This window comes from Hibiscus syriacus, unplaced genomic scaffold (assembly GCF_006381635.1).
Source record: "Hibiscus syriacus cultivar Baekdansim isolate YM2019G1 unplaced genomic scaffold, ASM638163v2 tig00112343_pilon, whole genome shotgun sequence".
Lineage (NCBI taxonomy): Eukaryota > Viridiplantae > Streptophyta > Magnoliopsida > Malvales > Malvaceae > Hibiscus > Hibiscus syriacus.
In genome coordinates this window covers 653,139-674,281 of record NW_024063306.1, presented here as the reverse complement: position 1 = coordinate 674,281, position 21,143 = coordinate 653,139, and the positions used below count along the sequence as shown (strand labels likewise).

General features: G+C 34.8%; 4 pseudogenes; 2 read left to right on the top strand and 2 right to left on the bottom strand.

Annotated features, from left to right (window-relative positions):
* Positions 1-5,312: 5,312 nt before the first annotated feature.
* Positions 5,313-8,389, top strand: LOC120177930 (annotated as a pseudogene).
* A 2,028-nt stretch (positions 8,390-10,417) lies between these two features.
* LOC120177933 lies at positions 10,418-13,047 on the top strand (annotated as a pseudogene).
* A 246-nt stretch (positions 13,048-13,293) lies between these two features.
* Positions 13,294-15,205, bottom strand: LOC120177934 (annotated as a pseudogene).
* Positions 15,206-15,565: 360 nt separating this feature from the next.
* LOC120177932 lies at positions 15,566-17,945 on the bottom strand (annotated as a pseudogene).
* Positions 17,946-21,143: the final 3,198 nt, after the last annotated feature.

The window sequence follows — 21,143 nt, the reverse complement described above, 5'->3', positions numbered from 1 at the left end:
TTTTTAATTTGAACAAATAATTATTGTTGATGATGAAACAACCGTCAAATGATAGCACGAATCAACTTATCTCAGTGGTTAAAAGAACCATGATTATTCTTAAAGGTCACGAGTTCAAACCCTCAGTGGTTAAAAGAATCATTGTTATTCTTAAAGGTCACATGTTCAAACATTAATGACTACAGCAGGGTGATTGAGTGTTTATTATCAAATAAGTGAGAGTATTTATAACAAATACTACTTTGAATCACCGTAACTTAATAAAAAAACATCAAATGATCAATCAATAGTCTTTTACGAAAGAGAACATAGTCACAACGAAAAAGATGGATGTGTATAGAGATTATGGAGGCCAATGTCCCCTTTTATGTAATTATTGTTTGATATTTATAGTGTTTCGAGTTGGTGGTGTGATATTTATTTGTAGATCAATAGATTAAAATGATCTAATTATCAAATCTTAGATTTTATTCTGACAAATTGTATATACATGTTGGGGATCTAATTCGAAGACCTATGTCCATGAGATATAGACTCCTTAAAAGCTTCACTAAGCGAAGAGATTAGCCTGAAAACCTGATCGATGGAGTAATAACAATTCTCGAAAATCATTTATGAAGACGTAACATATAGCAATTTAAGGGTCATCCAAAATTTGATCCACATTTGAAGCTGGAAGGTGTTTTTTTTGATCAATTTACAATGTGTTGCAGCTCATGAACCATTACCAGCATTTCAGTGCATTTTACAAACAAGTGGATGGAGGAGGCAATGTGAGGGCTAAAAACAACAGGGCCGGGCGGAGGAGCCTAATGTTATAACTAGGAATGGTAAATGGGTTGACGGGTGCGGATGCTCCTTTTATCTTTATATTTACCTTAATATATTTGTACATATTATCCACCCACGACCCACGAAAGATAAAATTTTTAAATCTACATACACCCATACATATGCATTCTCAAATTTATCTCTACACCTACTATCCAATTAGATACTCGCCACCCATCATGTACCTGTATGTATCCACCTAAACTCGTCAATTTGAGATAGAACAAACGACAGTTTTTAATTCTAAAAATATTTTTACCCTAATATTTGATTAAATTACAAGTCATGTCTAATAAAATATTAAAATTTATAGAATTATGTCTAAAATTATACCTAAATTTAATGCGGGTGAGTAGAATCTTAAACTCATTACCTACCTAATACTCACGACGGGTATAACTTTTTATATATGCACCCATTCACTACCTATTAAACCTATACCCACCCTCATCTCAATTAGTGAGAATACGGTCAGGGACGGACATATGATTTTATATTAGGGTGACGAACCTAAACTTAAGAGAGATAAACTGGAGGCGAACTAAAATTCTAGGGGGAAAATAGATATTTAATAAGATATACATAAATTTTTTTTTAAAATATATGATAATTTTAAAAATTTAAGAAATAATTACACCTACTCACCCTTCGATCCATCCCGACTAAAATCGATTTTCATGAAATTGTACCCGTTTATTATATGTAGTTATGAAGACGAACATGCTGTCGCCTCTTGCAATGGCGCTCGTCTAAAGAGAGGAAACCAACAAAGGGTCACCGAATCACCAGGCTCCGTTGGATTTGCTGACCGTACACGTGGAATCATAAAAAAAATAAAACAAACAAGCAAACTTTCCCTGCAAATAAAGCTGACAGATCCATTACAAAACGCTTAGGTGGCATTTAGTTCACTGAAATATTTATGAGGGAATTAGAATCTGTGAATGAATTAGAATCTGTAAGAATTGGAATCCGTAAGAATTGGAATCCAATTTCATATTCTCTTTGGTTGGCAGGAAATGAAATTGGAATCCAATTCCATATTCTGTTTGGTTCGCAGACATGTTAGATGAATTTGATTTCAGTAATGTAAAATGACAGAATTGCCCTTCTTATTTTTTTACTTTATTTTAATTTATTTTACAACTTACATATAGTAATATATTATAAAAAATTATAAAAAATATTAAATTTTCATTTTATTGATTGATTATTCATTTCAATAAATTATAAAAATCAAGCTAATAAACATTATAAGTTAAAATCATCGCAATCAAAATATGTTAATAAGTTACCAAAAGATAGAGCAATATTTTGATACATTCCAATCAGAATATGTTAATTAGTTACCAAAAAATATACCAAAAACTATTTTTATTTAATATATGAATTAGAAACTCGACCCGACACGACTCAAAATAATAAAAAAATATTTTTATTCAATAAAAACATTGACTTAATTGAAAAAAAATTATATATAGAGGGGTATTATTGTAATTATTCCTAAATATATAAGGTAAAATTATATATTTTTACGGGTCGGTCCAGTTTTTTTCACCCTAAACCCAAACCCGACCCGACCTGACCCGAATATCACACTTAAAAAAACTCGACCCGAATATCACACTTAAAAACCCGACTCGAACAAAATAAAGTTTCATCCGACCCGACCCGAATATATGAATTAGAAATCTGACCCGACCCAAAATAATAAAAAATTATTTTTATTTAATAAAAACAGTGACTTAATCCGACCCGACCCGAATTATATATATTTTCGGATCGGTCTGATTTTTTTACCATAAACCCGACCCGACCCGAATACCACACTTAAAAAAACGACCCGACTCGACTCGAATATCACACTTAAAAAAATCCGACCCGAATATATGAATTAGAAATCCAACCCGACCCGAAATAATAAAAAAATATTTTTTATTTAATAAAAACAGTGACTTAATCTGACCCGACCTGAATTATATATATTTTCGGGTCGGTCCAATTTTTTTCACCCTAAACCCGAACCCAACCAAACTCAAATATCACACTTAAAAAAACCCGTTTCGACCCGACCAAAATAAAGTTTCACCGACCCGACCCGACCTGAATATATGAATTAGAAACTCGACACAACCCGAAATAATATAAAAAAAATATTTTTATTCAATATATGAATAAGTTACTAAATGATTGATGAGGATAATATGGTCAAATTTCAATTCCCTCCAACAAGGGAATTGAATTCCATCAGAGATTCCAATTCCATTAAAAAATTTGAACCAAATATGAGAAAGTGATGATATTAGATTCTAATTCCAACTAATTCCAAATGATTACATCTAACTAAACACCACCTTAGTCTTGAGTCTTCTTAGCTGTCCACTAATTCACGCAACCATCGTCCACGTCACTGCGGCATTCTTTCTGGACCCCAGTCGCCTTTTCTGCTCCGTACATCTAATCACGCCCGCCATATCCACACCATTCAATACTTAATATCATATCATTTTCGATTTAAAAATTAAAAGTATAAATAATTTCTAAATATAATGATAAAAATTATTATTCTCGCATAACTATTGAGATAATAGTAAGTACGTAAATATTAATAATATAATTTTTTATATTTAAATGATATTATAAAATTTTAAGAAAGACATAACATAAAATTAAAAAAAATAAAGATATTAATATCGTATCAAATGTAACATCAAAATTAATGTAGGGTGACTACCATAATAATATTATTATTTTTTAAATTAAATTTGAATATCCTAGAATTTCAATATCAACTTGCAATCATTGTTATACCTTAAATAAATATTAAATACAAACAACCTAAATTATTATTAAATTCAATAAATGGGAATTAAGTTGCACTTGTTCCAATTTGATTTAATCACGCTATTAAAAGAAAACATGGTGAAGTGATTGTTTGGGCAATCGAATTACTTGTAACTGGAAATAAAATATCATTTTCAACCTCACCTACTATTAGGGATGGCAATGGGTCGGGTTAGGTCGAGTTTTTGGGCCACCCGATCCGATCAGAGAAGAAAGAGTCTTTCACCTGTGACCCGACCCGACCTGATAAAAGTAAGGTTTCACCCGATCCGATCCGACCCGAATATATGACTTAAAAATCTGACCCGACCTGAAATAATAAAAAAATATATTTTTATTCAATAAAAACAGTGACTTAATTGAAAAAAAATTATATATAAAGGGGTATTATTATAATTATTCCTAAATATATATGATAAAATTATATATATTTTTCGGGTCGGGTCAAATTTTTTTCACCATAAATCCGACCCGACCCGAACAGTGTATTTAAAAAAAACCGATCCAACCCAGTCAAAACCTGATTTTTTTATTTATAAAAAACCGATCCGATCGAGTCGAAACCTTCAGGTTTGGGTTGAGTTGCCATCCCTACCTACCATAACCGGATGCATGCATAATTCATACATGTGCTTGTTTTCAGGCCCTTCGGCTTCTTTTTCCACTTACCCAGCTGCCGGTCACCCTAAGCCAATTCCGTAAACAAGGTTTACCGGTTAAGCCGGTTGAGCTACTAGCCTCATCAAGTGGGATATTTCCCTATTTTTTAAAATTAAAATATACAATACTTTATACTCTCTAGTAGTATATATTTCCATTTGTCACTCTCCAAGCCGAGCTTGTTTTTCTTTTTTTTTGCCCTATAGTTTGCTGAATTCTTGAAACCGTAGGAAGCTTGTGTTCTGAGCAGCTTCCGTTAAAAGGTTAGTTTTCGTTTTTTTTTTTTTTAATATAATTTTGCGATGAAATATTGACATATCTGAGTCATGCAGAACTTTTTTATGATCTTAAAAGCTTATTATTCCGGCCTTTCGTTAATCCTAATGTGTAGTGAGATATGGATTTTTTATAGATTTTTTGTTAGTTGTTGCGCAGAATGATGTGTTTGATATATACTCTAATTTTCTGTTTCTACGAGAAATTTTCTGACGTTGTTAGTTTTTATCTCTTAATCTAATTGTTAGGTAATGAGCTGCAATTTTGACATGCAATCAAGTGTTTAAGATTTGAATCCTGTTTTACTTCGAATTGTAGGCTGTTTAGAAGATTTTAATCAGTCTTCGCCTATTCGGTTACTTCAATTTGGGTTTAGAATTTAAAATATATTCTCCGCTTGCATTAATCTTGAATGTGTATAAGTAATAAGATTTGAATTTTGAGATTTTCTGTCTGTTTGTTGTTGCAGAAATGATATATGTGATATATGAGCGGATATTCTGTTAACATCAAGGAAATTTCTGTCATTGTTAGTGATCTCTTAATCATTGTTGGTTAATGAGCTGCTTCCGTTAATTTTGAGCTGCAATTTAACATCAATTTAGTGTTTGATGACCTGAATCATGTTTTACTTTGAATTATAGGTCATTGAAGATTTGAATCGGAATTCAGTTAATTCAGTTTGTCTTTATCATTTAGAATATATAGTCTCAGAAATGTCGACACTGGATGTTGATGTGAATCATAATAAAATATAAAAACGGAGGATATACTGTGCCCATTGGTTGAATATGAAGCATGTGATTTTTCGAAGTTTTTAGAGAAGCCTAGACTTTTGAATATAGACAGACAGAGATCACTTGATGAAAGGTCGCTCAGTGAATTATCGATTGGGATGTCTCCGCGACATTATACTAAAGGTGTTGATATTAATTCATCCCGCTTTTTTGAGCAACTGGATTCTATTTGTTCGCCGGTGGGTAGGTCAGGTTTTAGCACACCAAGGTCACAAACTGGTTTTGACCCGCATCCAATGGTTGCCAACGCTTGGGAAGCCTTGAGAAGGTCATTGGTGTATTTTCGTGGTCAACCTGTTGGAACTATTGCAGCATTGGATAATACTGAGGAAAACCTCAACTATGATCAGGTGAGAACCCTGTTTTCTGGCAACTCCATCTCAGTTAAGAGTAATATTAAGTTGATTAGTCTGTATCCCATATGTTCTCTCCGCCAGAAGGCTTGATAAATGATAGTTACATTTACAGTGGTGATGAAATGTGAAAATCTTTAGTCCTTGAGCTGAGTTTATTGTCTATTTTTCATCTTTTGCTGTTCTATGGCTCTTTTTTTTTAGCAAAGAGCTACCAAGTAGTGCGTAATTAAAAAGTAAAAGATACTATTAGTATATTTTTCACTACCAGACTGTTTCTTTTGCTCATACTAGAGTTAAAATGCGCCTCTTGGAGGTGACCTTTATTATTGACTGCTAGGTGCTAGTTGTTGAGGTATTTTAGTTTTTCCTGTTTGTATGATTTGGAATAAACTTTTACTGTTACTGTAATATTGTTTTAATATTTGAATTTATCCAGTTCCTTTTATCCCTTTCCTTGCATTCAATGTCGCCATAATAATATATTGTGTTTTCCTTTTTAGATTTATGTGATGATTTTACCCATTTAATTTGTGTTTCTTTATTAAGCCTTCTATTTCTAGAACCTCATATGAGATTGACTTTGCGAATCTCCAATGAATCCTCTGGCTTATAACGAGTTTGTAAATTTGATTGCTTATTTTTCCGCAAAGGTCTTTGTGAGAGACTTTGTCCCCAGTGCATTGGCTTTCTTGATGAACGGGGAACCAGAAATAGTAAGGAATTTCATTTTGAAGACCCTTCGCCTTCAATCATGGGAGAAAAGATCGATAGGTTTCAGTTGGGAGAAGGAGTAATGCCAGCTAGTTTCAAAGTGCTGCATGACCCAGTTAGGAACAGTGAGACGTTAATTGCAGATTTTGGGGAGAGTGCAATAGGAAGAGTTGCTCCTGTTGATTCTGGATTTTGGTGGATTATTTTGCTTCGAGCATACACAAAGTCTACCGGAGACGCTTCATTGGCCGAGTTGCCTGAATGCCAGAAGGGCATGCGCCTAATTCTGAGCTTATGCCTGTCAGAGGGATTCGACACATTTCCAACCCTTCTCTGTGCTGATGGTTGCTGCATGATTGATCGTAGAATGGTGAGTTTTCACAGCATATATTCAGTTACACATAGAACCAGCATCAACAGGGTTTGTCTAATTCTATTACTGAGTATAATTTACTTGCTCGACATTCCTTTCTTATATCTTCTTGCAATTATATAACGAACATTAAAGAAATCTAGTCGAGATTACTGGCAATGGCCTCGGACTAGTGGTACTGGAGCCTTAAAAAAGTAGCAGCCGTAAGATACCAAAACTCCTTTGGCACAAATTTTTTCTTAGATAAATTATATTTGACTTTTGTTTTTTCTTGTTATAGTTTACTCAATTACAGTTTACTATATGGTTGAGGCCGATAACATCTTCTAGGGATTATACCGGCTTTTTCTCCAAAAAGTACATTAGATCGTGAATTTATCATGGATAAATTAGTTTCCTAACTGTTTTGAAATTTTACCTTTCAATTTTGCTTGGCTGAGCTTTAATACTTGTCATCCTTTCTACAGGGTGTATATGGCTATCCTATTGAAATCCAAGCACTTTTTTCATGGCTTTAAGGTGTGCTTGCTTCTACTCAAGCAAGATGATGAAGGAAAGGAGTTCATAGAACGTATAGTTAAACGCCTGCATGCCTTAAGCTATCACATGAGAAGTTATTTTTGGCTAGACTTGAAGCAGCTCAATGATATATCGCTATAAGACAGAAGAGTATTCCCACACCGCGGTCAACAAGTTTAATGTAATGCCCGACTCTCTTCCCGAGTGGGTTTTCGATTTCATGCCGCTTCGTGGTGGCTACTTCATCGGTAATGTAAGCCCTGCGAGAATGGATTTCCGATGGTTCTGCTTGGGTAATTGCATTGCGATTCTATCATCGTTGGCTACTCCCGAACAATCGACTGCAATTATGGATCTTATAGAATCACGCTGGGAAGAGTTGGTAGGAGAAATGCCACTAAAAGTTTGTCATCCAGCTATGGAAACTCACGAATGGCGTATTATAACGGGAGACCCCCAAAAACCCCGATGGAGTTATCACAATGGAGGATCATGGCCGGGTACGTTCTCGAGTTATCGACCTTCCTCCTATCACCTTCTGAAGGGTTTTCACGACACTACAACTTAGGCAGTCGGAGTTATTACTGAAGTTGACATTTCTAGTTATTGAGATTTTTCTTCCCTTTGAAATTCATTTTGCTTCCTGCATTGTGTCCAGTGCTACTATGGCTGCTAACGGCTGCGTGCGTGAAGACCGGACGCCCCCAAATCGCGAGGCGTGCCATCGAAATAGCCGAAGCCAGGTTGCTGAAAGACCACTGGCCAGAGTATTACGACGGAAAGCTGGGCCGATACATCGGTAAGCAATCACGAAAGCTCAAACCTGGTCCGTCGCGGTTATTTGGTGGCAAAGATGATGTTGGAGGACCCTTCTCACTTAGGTATGATAGCAATCGAGGAAGACAAACAAATGAAGCCCCTCTTGAGAAGATCAAATTCATGGACTTTATAATTTTCTAGCTTTGACCTACTGACGTGTTTAAGTAGAAGGAAAAAGGTAGAAACGAAATAATGAAGTTGAAGAACACCTCGGTATGTTTCATCATTGTAGAATGCTTTTGTTTGATTTGCACAGTTCTTCCCTTTTTATTATTATTATTATGCCGACACAATTGTTCGAATTCATATCAATAAATTTAGAATAAATTAAAGTTATATTTACGTTTTTCAATTTAGATCACCTTTAATTTTTATTTAATTAAGATATGATTACTGATTTAGAATAATTGAATTTATATTTAATTATATCATCTTTAGAAGGAAAAAAGTTTACTACATAGTCACTTATTTTTGTGTTTTGTTCACTTATTTTAAAAATATAAGATATGATCAATTTGTTTCTATTTAATTAAGATATGGTTAATTTTGTTTTTATTTAATTAAGTTGTGGTCACCCCAGAGTTAACTGTCGTTAACAACAGTTAAATATTGTGATATAATCATACATTTGGTCAATGTTAATTACATATCCTCTCAATTTAGTCATGCTTTTAATAAATTAAAATAAATTTAATCATCCAATCGAATAATGCCACATGTCATGTCACGTAGGGTTGTTGAAAAATACCCGACTCGTTAACCCCCCGACCCAGTTAAAAGATATCAAGTATTTATAATAAAAAATACCCGATTTCCCCCGCTATTTTTTCGATTTCTAGGCCAGGCATGAGTCACAAAATGTTGGTTAATTGGGTACCCGCTGACCTGGTACCCAATTTATGATATATTTTTATTTTATATTAAATTTTTATTCATAATTCTCAAATTATTTCACTATAACATTATGAAATTCTAATTTCTTAAATTTTAGCATCATATTATTCTAAATTCTTAATTTCTTAAATTATTCCACATTAACGTTTTACATTTTTTTAAAATATTTATTTTAACTTCAAACATTTGAAATTTACATTTATTTATTTATTTTAATTTTTAATAAAATTTATTTTAATTATGTAATTTGAATTTTTAAAATTTATGTGGATATATATTATAGAATTTAAATTTTAAATTTTTCTTTAAATTTTTTTAAAAATAATATAATTTAAAGAAAAAAATAAAAAATTATGAACCGGGTACCCGTGACCCGAATTATATATAAATATATATTAATTTAAAATATTTTATTTTTATTTTCATTTAAAAATATATAATTTATTTTAATTATTAAAAGTATGACTAAATTGAGAGAATATATAAATAATAGGGACCAAATGTATGATATCAAATATTTAACTGCTATTAACGACAGTTAACTTGGGGTGACCACATCTTTATTAAATAAACATAAAAGTGATCATATCTTATGTTTTTTTGAAATCAGTGACAAAAAAGAACAAAACATAAAGATAAGTGATCATCTGTGTAGTTAACCCTAATAAAAAATTCTATATTTTACATTTTTTTTATAAAATGTATTATTTTATCTGAAATACTTTCATTCACCAACGACGTTAGTATTAAAAGTAATTAATATGTTGTTAATGAAAATTATAATTCCACAATAGTCAATTGATGAAACAATCATGAGATAAAAATTCGTACGATAATCACCCATCAAAATCATGTGTGCGATGTAAGTTGGTCTGTATTAATTAAAACGGCACCTTAAAATCGGAAGGACAATAAAAAATAATCATTGATTTTACCAACAGGGACCAGTTCAAGTGATAAATAACTTGATATTATTTAAGCAACGTCTCGAGTTTGAATCATTATGTATGCATAAAATATTTGTTAATAAATTTACCCACTAAAATTAGAAATACCACTCGAGTCGATTCACAATAAAGGAAAAATCAAAGGGTCTAAAGCAATGGATAGAATAACAAATAAAGAATAAGGAAATTAATCCACTAAGCGTAGTTTTAAATTTAGATACTAATTTTATATTCCTTAAAAAGAGAGGGGAGGAAATGAAACCCAAAACCAAATAAAGGATTTTCCTTAATTAAACACAAACTATAAAATCAAATCCCAGAGCACATAGGATTTCCATTAATGTAATACCCAATTTTCCCACACTTTCTCTTTCTTTCCCGGGAAAAAAGAACAAACAAGGCGACATGAGGGCAGAGAAGCTGATCCACGCCGTTACCATGTGGTGAGGCGACAACCGCCCAAGGTGAAGGCTTTGATGGCGATGGTATCGGGGGTGGCGGCGCTCATGTTCCTCCGGTTCATCGTACACGACCACGACAATCTCTTTGTCGCCGCCGAGTCCGTCCACTCCCTCGGAATTTCCGTCCTCATCTTTAAACTCACGAAAGAGAAGACTTGTGCTGGTAATCCCCTCAAAATAACAAGAAAGCTTTGATTTTCCTCGTTTGATAATCAGATTTTGATTTTGCAGATTTCTTGTTTGATTGCTTTGTGCCGATCGGTGTTGGGATTTTGCTTCATCGCCGTTTCTAGAATTTCTGGATTGCTTTTTTTCTCTTGTTTTGTGACTTGAATTCAATTCTTGATATATAAAGTCCAGTTCTTCTATCTATCGTTTTGGGAGCGTTGCTCAAATTTGATTGATTTTGTTGGCGATTTTTATAGTTAACTTTGATGTCATATATATGTATGTTTGAATGCATGCATGTATATATATATCAAATACTATGATGCTCAAACTCTTCAGTATCATTGAAATTGAAAAATGGATCATATCTATGTCGAATACATACCGGTATCAAACAGGCCCGAGTCTGATTAACATAGATTAATTGTCCTTCCTGTGGTATCCTATCAAATTACACTGAAGGATCGCATTTTTATGCAAAGGGAAGCCCTTTATTGATTGTCTGCCATGATGATTTTATGAGTTGGTCTATTTTTATGTCTATACTTTGCTAATTCCTTTGCACTAGCCTTTTTTGTTTGCGTAATCAGTTTGATAGAGTTTCCTCTGTTTTTTTTGCAAACTATAGTACTTCTTGGCTAATATATGAGATGTGCAATATGTATTTTAATCTTTGTCATGTGATTAATTTACTTGATGATACATTCTTGATTATTTTCTTATATTTTAACTGAAGTGTAGAGATTCTTTATCCGGAAAATACCGGACTTGTTTTGGAAATGATTTTGAATGTTGTCAGGACTATCACTGAAATCCCAAGAACTAACAGCTATATTTTTAGCTGTTAGGCTGTACTGTAGCTTTGTCATGGAATATGATATACACACCGTGCTCGATTTAGCCACATTGGCTACGACCTTGTGGGTTATTTACATGATCCGTTTCAAACTGAAGTCCAGCTACATGGAAGACAAGGACAACTTTGCCATTTACTATGTTGTATGTCTCGATCGGTCATATTAACTTCTTTCTTTTCTTTATTTACTTTTTCATGTGCTCTTTGAATTATTGCTACACATCTATCTATCTTATGCTGTTTGTTTCATATAACCAATTGACCGCGCACAATTAAAGGTGTTTCCGTTTGTGTTGTTACATGTGGACTCATGTCAACTGCATGATTACCAACTTTGTTGGTAAAATGGATTATGGTTTTGAACACTTTCTAGAAGTCATATCCAGGAATTTGGATGCAGGTTATCCCTTGTGCAGTACTAGCTCTGTTTATTCATCCATCAACTTCTCATAATCTTATGAACCGGATTTTCTGGGCGTTCTGTGTATATCTGGAAGCTGTTTCAGTTTTACCTCAGTTGCAAGTGATGCAAAATACTAAGGTATGAATTACTTAAGTAATGGATACAGTTACCAGTTTTTATATACGAGTTCCTACGAAATTCATCTTGTTTGCTTGCAGATTGTTGAGCCTTTCACTGCTCATTATGTATTTGCACTGGTGTTGCAAGGTTCCTCAGCTGTGCTCACTGGGTTCTCCAGGTTAGAGATCTTTCAATGAGAAGTCGAACGTGATTGGTTTTGGTTAATTTTTATTCATGTTTAGCAATGCTGAAATTGAAACCCACTTTGATTATGCTTTTGTTCAATTTATCGACTTTGGAAATAATAGACAGCTTGAGCATACACTAAGAATGGTGCTGAAGTTCGAACTAAATGTTATTTTGCCTGTCAGCTTATTGCTTCTGCATGTCAATCAATGTCAGGTTGATAAGCTTACATAAGCTATGTTACTCGGACTCTGGTGTGAGTTTCGGATACGGTTATGCATCTGACACGAGTGAAACATAGAACATAAGTATTCTTGTGTAGGGGTGTAACCTTTGTACGATACCAGTGGTTGTGGGAGCTGATATTTTGATTTATTATAGCGGTGTTTGATCGCATTACGATACTAATTCATTCTCTGCCCACTTCCAACAGGTTTTAGACAGTCGAGGACACTTGCTGGTGGCCCTAGGTTACGGTTTGTGGCCTTCAATGGTTCTTATATCCGAAATCGTTCAAACTTTCATTTTAGCAGACTTCTGTTACTATTACATCAAGAGGTCTATTACAAACTTTGTAGTATGTGGTACAAGCTAAACATATCATTAATGTTCACTTATACCTTCGTTTGTGTTTGCAGTGTATTCGGAGGGCAGCTTGTTCTCCGTCTTCCCTCCGGAGTGGTATAAGTGAATATGCCGATTCCTGGTTGTCGATGAGCTTGCTGACAAAAGTATAACTGGGTTACAAAAGCGTGACGAGTTGTCCTTGTTTAAGTTCTTGTTTTTCGCTCTCGACACAGTTCTTTCGACTTGACATGAGGATTGTATATTTGAGGAGGCTGAAACTTTTTTTTATGTTATTTATATGTAAAAGATTTGATAGATGCATTAACATTTTGCCAAATGCATAAATTATTAGAATAAGCTGATACAGATTCAGACCACTGATGTTATACTTAAAAGCATTTTACCTCAGGGATTAAATTGTAAAAATTTAAATTTTTTTATGTGAACAAAATTGTAAAAATTTATTAATGGATTAACTATAATTGTTGTTGTCTTGATCTCAAATAACTCATTTCATCTCTATTGTTTGCATCTCCCGTGTGTAAGAATTGCAGGTTTTATTGTCGCATAAATTTCAGAATGAAACAAGTGATAACATAACAAAATCAAAGTTCAGACAGACGCTTTCCGCCGATGAAATTGATGATCCGATCGACGGCTTCATCGAGGGCAGCAGTCACTGCAGCCAAATTCTGCAAGAATTCCTCTGCAGTTGGTTTATCACCGTCTACTATATCCGTCACCGCTTTAACGGATATTACAGGTACTTTCAAAGATCAGCCACATAGGCTACAGCTGCTCCCTGCAACAAAAGAATAGGGAATTTATGGCAGTAAATTTCAAAGTTTCAAGGTACGACAAGTCTCGTTCGAGTAGCATGTGTAGTTACCTCCATGTCTTTGACCATAGCATCAATCGCCGTGATCGATGCTTCATCCTGAGGGGTCATATCCAAAGAATCGCCCGTGGATAATTTTCCAGACTGGCAAAGAGAATGGAGGTGCAAACATTTATATGCTCAACGATGCATCAAAGTTATCGAACAATGATAAACGAGTCTTAACCGAACGATAAGAAATGTAGATTGAAAGAGATGAGAATGGATTTTAGAAGTTCAATGTTAGCAGAAAACACAGAACTTCAAAACATGGTCAACAAACCAATTCTACTGCCAGACAGAGTAAAACAAGCAAAATAATTTACCTTCAACTTAAGTTTTCAAGAGATTCGGTGTTGGGAAGGTCTGCCGCGAACCAACACCGTATAAATCGAAAACCTATAGAAGAAACAAAAATTAGTTCCAATATATCACTAAAGATTACATACAAGAGCTGGAAATAAATTTCTAAGCAACGCACAGACTAGGTTCAAGGTTCACAATGATATTAACAGTTTTTTACGAACATAAATTGTGATCGACGCATCCTCGCCCTTCACGAAATGAGAAGTGATTGAAGACCAAGGGCCAATATTACTCACCGGGATTGGTATTCTTCTATCATGGAATGCAACATGATACGAGAAAAATATCACCAATCCCTGCTCGCTTTGCCTGGAAGAATCCAAGAGTAGATACACAAAATGTTTAGCATAAAGTTATAAAAGATTAGTATAAGCGGCGTGTAAACCTAATAGAAATATAGCCAAGAATCATTGCAATACGTCCTTTTTTTTTCCTTAATTCTAAAGAAGGATCAAAATACCAGTGGTTGGAATTACCTTAAGCCACCAGCAGTGCCTGCATTTATGATCAGATCAGGCTGCAATGCCTGGATGGATGCATAGGTCACGAGAGAGGCAGAAACAGTGCAGATACTATCAACCCCTGCAAAGAACCAATCAGACAATTTAACAAATCGGAACAGTGAATGGAAGAAGCTTCCTGTTGTCGACATCTCCACTACCAACATGTAACATGCCTCGCGTAACTGACTCGGGTGCTTATCAATACAGTATAGGACTTAAACAGAGCTCCTAAGTTTCTACAAGAACACTATAACTTGCAGCTAACTAAGGTCTAAAAGTGTCTAGATCACTACTAAACGAAGATTAACACGAGCAGATCGATGAAAGATCGTAGTTACCCAACGTCAAATCTTTCCCTGGCCAAACTAGATGTATCATAATGTGCTTGTATGTACCATGATAATGGACCCAAGGGACCCCTTCTGGAAACCTGCAACGTTGCCAATGGGCATAAACAAAAAGAAAACCAAATAAGCAAACACACTGAAATATTGATGATTAAAATCAACCCAATATCAAATTCATCGACTTCAAGGAATTAAACCTTTTAAGACACAAACTTCAACCAAAAATCAATGGGAATAGCAAATGGGAAAAAAGGAACGCACGGAGAGTGAGGGTTCTCAACCACTCAAACCTATTCACCACTGGCAAAGCTTCTGTTTGCATAGCTGTTTTAAACAAACACAATAAGCATGAATCTGGGAAAGTAAAGAGAGATGGAAAGTGGGTATTTTTACCGATGACGAAAAGGATGGATGAAATCGGGTGTCTTTCGACTTTAGCAACCGTGGGAACCGCCGGAGCAGCCGATCCCCGCCGTGAAGAGCCATTGTTGTTGCTTTGAAACTTTATCTATCTTGCTGTAGCCTTTGCAGCTGCCGCTGTTTTACTTTATCTATCAACCTGGGATTTTAGTCGACGATGCAACGCCATTGAATTTTTTTTCAAAAGTTGGTCGAATAGGTCCGCAAGTGTTTTCTTAAGAGTAAAATACACAAATAGTTATTAAATTATGAGTAATTTTTTTTAAGCCAACTATTAAAGTTTAAAAAATAATATATTAATCATTAATGTTATCGATTTGCTCTACAATTTACAATCGTTATCCCATTCACGGAAGACTGATGTACTGTTTGGACGGCTGAGTTTGCACAGTTTAACACCCTTAACCCTTATCCAATTCATGCTCAGGTATTTTAGTTTCATTCGTGATTAGGAGGTACCTTCATTGGTGTTTACAGATGTCGAGGAAGCAATAAAGAAGAGGGGGGGAAGAAAGGGATGGCCTTTGGTTAAGAAGTGAAGCGAAAGTACAAGAGATATCTATACAAAGTGTGATCATCATGGACAACTTGAAGGGGGTTGTCCCTCCTTATTTTGTCACCCCTGATATCTATACAAGATATCTTTGATATGCAACTACGATGTCGGCTGCAGCAGCGTCGATGACGATGCAAGGGGCTCGTGGACAACGGAATTCGAAGAAATCGAGATGGGATCGCCCTAACTGCAGCATGACGCTCCCCAGTATCTCTGCCAATAGTTTATTGAACTCATCTTCTTTAACCATCTTCCCATCGTTTGCGTTTATCATGTCAAAAGCATCAGCAACAACCTTGTCAATCTGGAAAAATTTCGACACTCTGGTTTGAGTGGAATGAAATAGGCTTATAGTTGCAGTTTGCAAGTTTGTCTAATACATATGTAGCTGCATTACCTGTTTGACTGCACCGGTTGGAGGTAAACCGGCCGATGGAGCCACTACGTCTAGCACCGGACGTAAAAATCCTTTGATACTTTACCATTGCGATCTTTCGGGACGCTTTCTAAGGCTATATTAAGCGCCTGAAATTGCAAAAAATGCATTCCTTAAGTCCAACATACAGGTATAGGGCGAGCAGACAAGAAGAGCATATATACCTTGTCTAGTTCAAACTTGTTGGATAGTAGTCTCTTAATGCCGCTTCCGTCGAAGGTGTTTTCGCTATGGGCGACGATTACCGGTTGCTCCTTGAGATTCCGAGCCACACTCTCCGCAACTGTCTTGAATTCTTCAAGGAACGTTTCTGAGAGACACGTTTCTGTTGATCATTGCCATCCCATGAATGCAAAGCCGGTTCTATTATGTTGCTGTTAACCTACGCAAGCAAACACAAGCCAGAACAGAGTGGGAAACTAATTTACTCAACACCAGATGCCGAAGATCGAAATATAAATCCATCCGGAAGTAAATTACCCAAGAATCCGAACAAGGCGGCACTCCGTGGTCGACCGTAAGTTTCTCCAGAGCCTTAACAATGCAATCCCGCAGCGATACCGAATCATCCGACGCAATCTGTTGAAATAGGGGCACCATCTCGGCTTCATACTCGGACCGTCGACGAACTCCGACAGGTCTTCGCCGTCGATGCGGAGGATCACGATAGGGTCACGCTTCAAACCCGCGCCATACCTAGTAAAATATCCGAATGAACCTGTTTGAACTTTGTCTTGCTCACTTTTCCTTGCTTCCCTTGGGTGAATTCATTCAAAACCTGAAAAGAAACATGTCTGAAAGTCAGCCTTTACCCCCAATGAACCTATCCAATACCGAACACATACAAGAACAGCTTGTGCTTGTGCACGTATGGTTTTTTATCCCAAGTGTGTAATGGAGAAAATGATGACAAATTATGCCAGACCCTGGGCTGGACCTGGTCCCGAGCTCACCTAATCAACTGACCCTCAAAAATAACTATGGAACAACTTGACTTTCGTCACTTGAATCGTTTTGTGACTTTTGTGCACAGCAAAGTTCAAAAACGACAGCTAAAGTCCCACAACATTCGTCACTAGATTCCCTCCTTTGTATGAAGATAACGAAACAATTAAAGCATAAAGTCCGCCCCATAACGACGACTGTATTGAAAAACCATGGCTAGAAATGGGTGGCAAGAGAGACAGACCTCGGAGTATATATGGTCAGATTCAGGAGAAGAACTCTGAGCGGCAAGCCGAGAGCAGCGCCGATATCAGCGACGGCAGGCTGTGACCATCGCTGTCCTTCTCGAGTTCCTTCAACTTATGATCCCGAAGCTGGTGAACACCTCCTCCTCCTCAACAACTCCATTATGTTCGAACCATCTGGAACCTGTCCGCTTTTCTTCTTTACTAGGGACCCTGTTCTCGATGTGCTCGTCTCCATTCAATTAATTTGGCCTTTTTGGATCAAAAGCCCCGTGGTTTCCTTGTGAGTCTTGTGATGTAGAAGGTGACTGAGTTAACAAGGGAGCCCACCTTTGGTTCTTTGTGTGAGTTCCGTGAGTGAACACGAGTTAAAAGTGATGAGAAAGGTTTTGGCTTTGGCCTTTGAAGGGTGAGTTGGCCTTTGAAAGGGTGAGTTTGGCCTTTGATTGTTTTTATGCGTTTAAGTGTATGTCTTTGCGTTAGGGCAGTTTTATACGACACAGGATCAAGGGGCTTTGGTTTGTTTCGTGTCCGATAATGTCTCTTTCTTTTTGTTTAATGAAAGTGAAGATGAAAGATAAATCTTAATTTAAGTAGTAAATAATTTGATAATATTTAAGTAAGATTTTGAATTTGAATATTTGTATGTAAAAAATCTCAGTTAATACTTACCCACAAAAAACATACGACGTAAGTCGATATGGATTATCAAAAAAACCTTAAAATCAAAAAATAAAAATAAAGATGACGGATTGCATGTTCGGTTTCATTTCATGGAAACAACTCCTTAGCTTACTATATGACTCGTACTTTTACTAAATGATTTGTGCCATAGACAATGGTACATCTTATAAATAATTGCTCTCGAATTTAAGATTTTAAAAGACAATACTCTCTTTAACCACTAAAATTACTTGATGAATTTCTCTATCAATGAATTTTAAAATTAAGGGTAAATTATAAATTTATTATTCAGTTTTTTTATTTTATTTTATAGAAATCCTTCTAATCAGAATTTAATAAATATTATAAGTATACGTAAACGTAAATGAAATTATAATTAGGATATTTCCTATAATTATTGACACAAAAACTAATTACATATATCACACAAGGATCAAATAAGTAAAATATTAAAAAATCTAACCAAAACTCCAACAAAATAAAGATACAACAAATGACTACATCGGTAAACAAACCACAAAAAGAGTATGAAGCTGTTGAAGGCCATCGAAAAATCTCAAATCAGAGCCAAGTGAGGTGAAAAACTATTCACGAACGTAAACGTGTATCCAAATCAATTTGAGGGTTCAAAGCAGGGAATATCATCATGATAACAAATAAGTGTAATCTTGATCAGCCGTGGCGATGTCAAATCCAACCCTAAGAAAAAATACAACGACAAAAAGCCGTAAGCTACCAAAAGACAGAGAAAAAACATATCACAAAGACAGAGATAACATGTCACAAAGATATATTTCTTATTAAAAAAGAAAAAAAAGATAACTGACGGGCGTCATTAGCATCAAAATCAATGCCGCCGATGGTTAAACAAAATAAAGAAAAAAATTAGATTATCAATAAAATTAACAGAAACTGTATATGAAAAAAAGAATGAGAGAGTATAAGGAAGAAAGCGACTATAGATAAAAACTTACTTTTATTTAATTTTAAAGTTTACAAATTTTTAATATATTCATTGAATTTTTATTTACTCTTATTTAGGTAATCTCAAGTTTTCAATTTTATAAATATATCTAATCTCAAATTTCTTTAATTTCTCTTTGATAAAACATCTTCTTTTGAGTTTTAATGCCGAAGAGGAAGTGAACTTTAATTCCACGCTGATTAGATGATGAATATTATAGATCAAATCGTTAGGAGTTTCATAAGTTTTAATTTTAAAATTGAGTTTTGTAATTTTAAAGTGACGTAGGTAAAATCTAAACAATACATGGATACGAGACAACGACATGAGTTCATTTATATATTGAGTGGTCGAATAAAACGTCGAAAAATGATAATTTTAACATTAACATGACAAATATGAAACTGTACAACTCACATTTATACGGATAAAATTGTATAACTTTCATCTATATCAGCATAAGTAACTTTTATGTTACTTTTTTAATTATAATTTAACATTCGAATTATTAGAACAGAAAATGGAATCTAGAATTTACCCTAAAATTAAAGCCAAACATAACCCAAGCAGAGCAAAAGGGGAAGGTGGCCTCAATATTTATGGACAGGGCACGTGGGACGGTAGGTAGGTGGGAGATTACATAACATAATCATTAACCGGCGACCAAACGGTCCACACCGCACATACCTCACATTTTCGGCTTCAGAGTTCTGCCGGCCCTAACTAAGGCGGTGACGCGTGCACTTGTGGGCTCTTCGATGATGCAAACCTTTGACTGTTTCTGGTCGCCGTCAATGCTACGTGGCAACAATCTGGTGGAAGTCGTTCATGCATTTTATCTTTAGGTATAATGCAAACGGAACAAACATTGATGATAGAGTACGAAAAATTCGTCATTTAACATTTTAAAAGTATTATATATTTTAAATTATATATATATTCAATAAAAATTATTTCACCTCTTAAAATTTTAATTCACTCTATTTAAAATTTTCTAACATAAAACAAACTATATGTCAAGCGTAGGTTTTTCTTGTGATCACACATTTGTCCACTACGTGCAGTGAATAAGGGTAGAGGTGGTCATGAATAGAGTAGTTGATCCATTTTTTAATTTATTCAAAATTGATTTGGATAGAATATATTTTTGGGTAAATTAAATTTCATCATTGAATTTTACTCTCTCTTATTTTGATCACCCTATCATTAAATAGTTAATGACGTTAAAAATGGTCATTTTAAAAAATAAAATTTTCACCAAAACAACGTATTTTTACATCTAATATAGCCCAATTTAACGCCGTTAACTATGTAATGGTCGAGTGACCAAAAAGAAAAAAATGAAAAGATTTAAAATAAAAAGAGTGAAATAGAAGAGAGTAAAATTCAATTACCATTTTATAATATACCCTATACTTTTATTGATCACTTGAATTGAATTTAGAAAGTAAAATTCATATTTACTCTTTTTAAATTTAGTCGAGACTTACGTTTATGTCTATATATAGATTTTTATGCAGTAATTTATTTACAGGGATTATTTCCTAGTACAGACGCGCATATGAAGACTGTTCAACTGCATTATTTATTTATTTATATATGAATTGTATTTTATCTTTATTTTAATTTTTTTACTGCTAGAGGTCTTACATGGAACTACTCTCAACCTGACGTGGGGACAGTCTACCTAGGCTTTTGTTGTTTTGTTGTTTCAAATGAGAGAGAAAAGAAAAAAACTATTTATTTTTGGTCGGTAGTAATGTAATCAATGTCATGCAGCCTGTACAAGCTTTTCTACCCAATAATTTAACACCAACAAAAAGGAGAAGCTAACTATTTTTATGGGTTTAGTTGTTTCGAAATCCTCAAATGCGACGACGTTAGTAATTCCGGTTCCCTCGTAAGATGCTTGAAGTTGCTGGGAGTTGGCATTAGCGAGAGATGGTGTTGAATATGTGGGAAAATTGTGTTGAGAAGCATTTGTTGTCGATTGCTCCTTGGACAGAGACAAG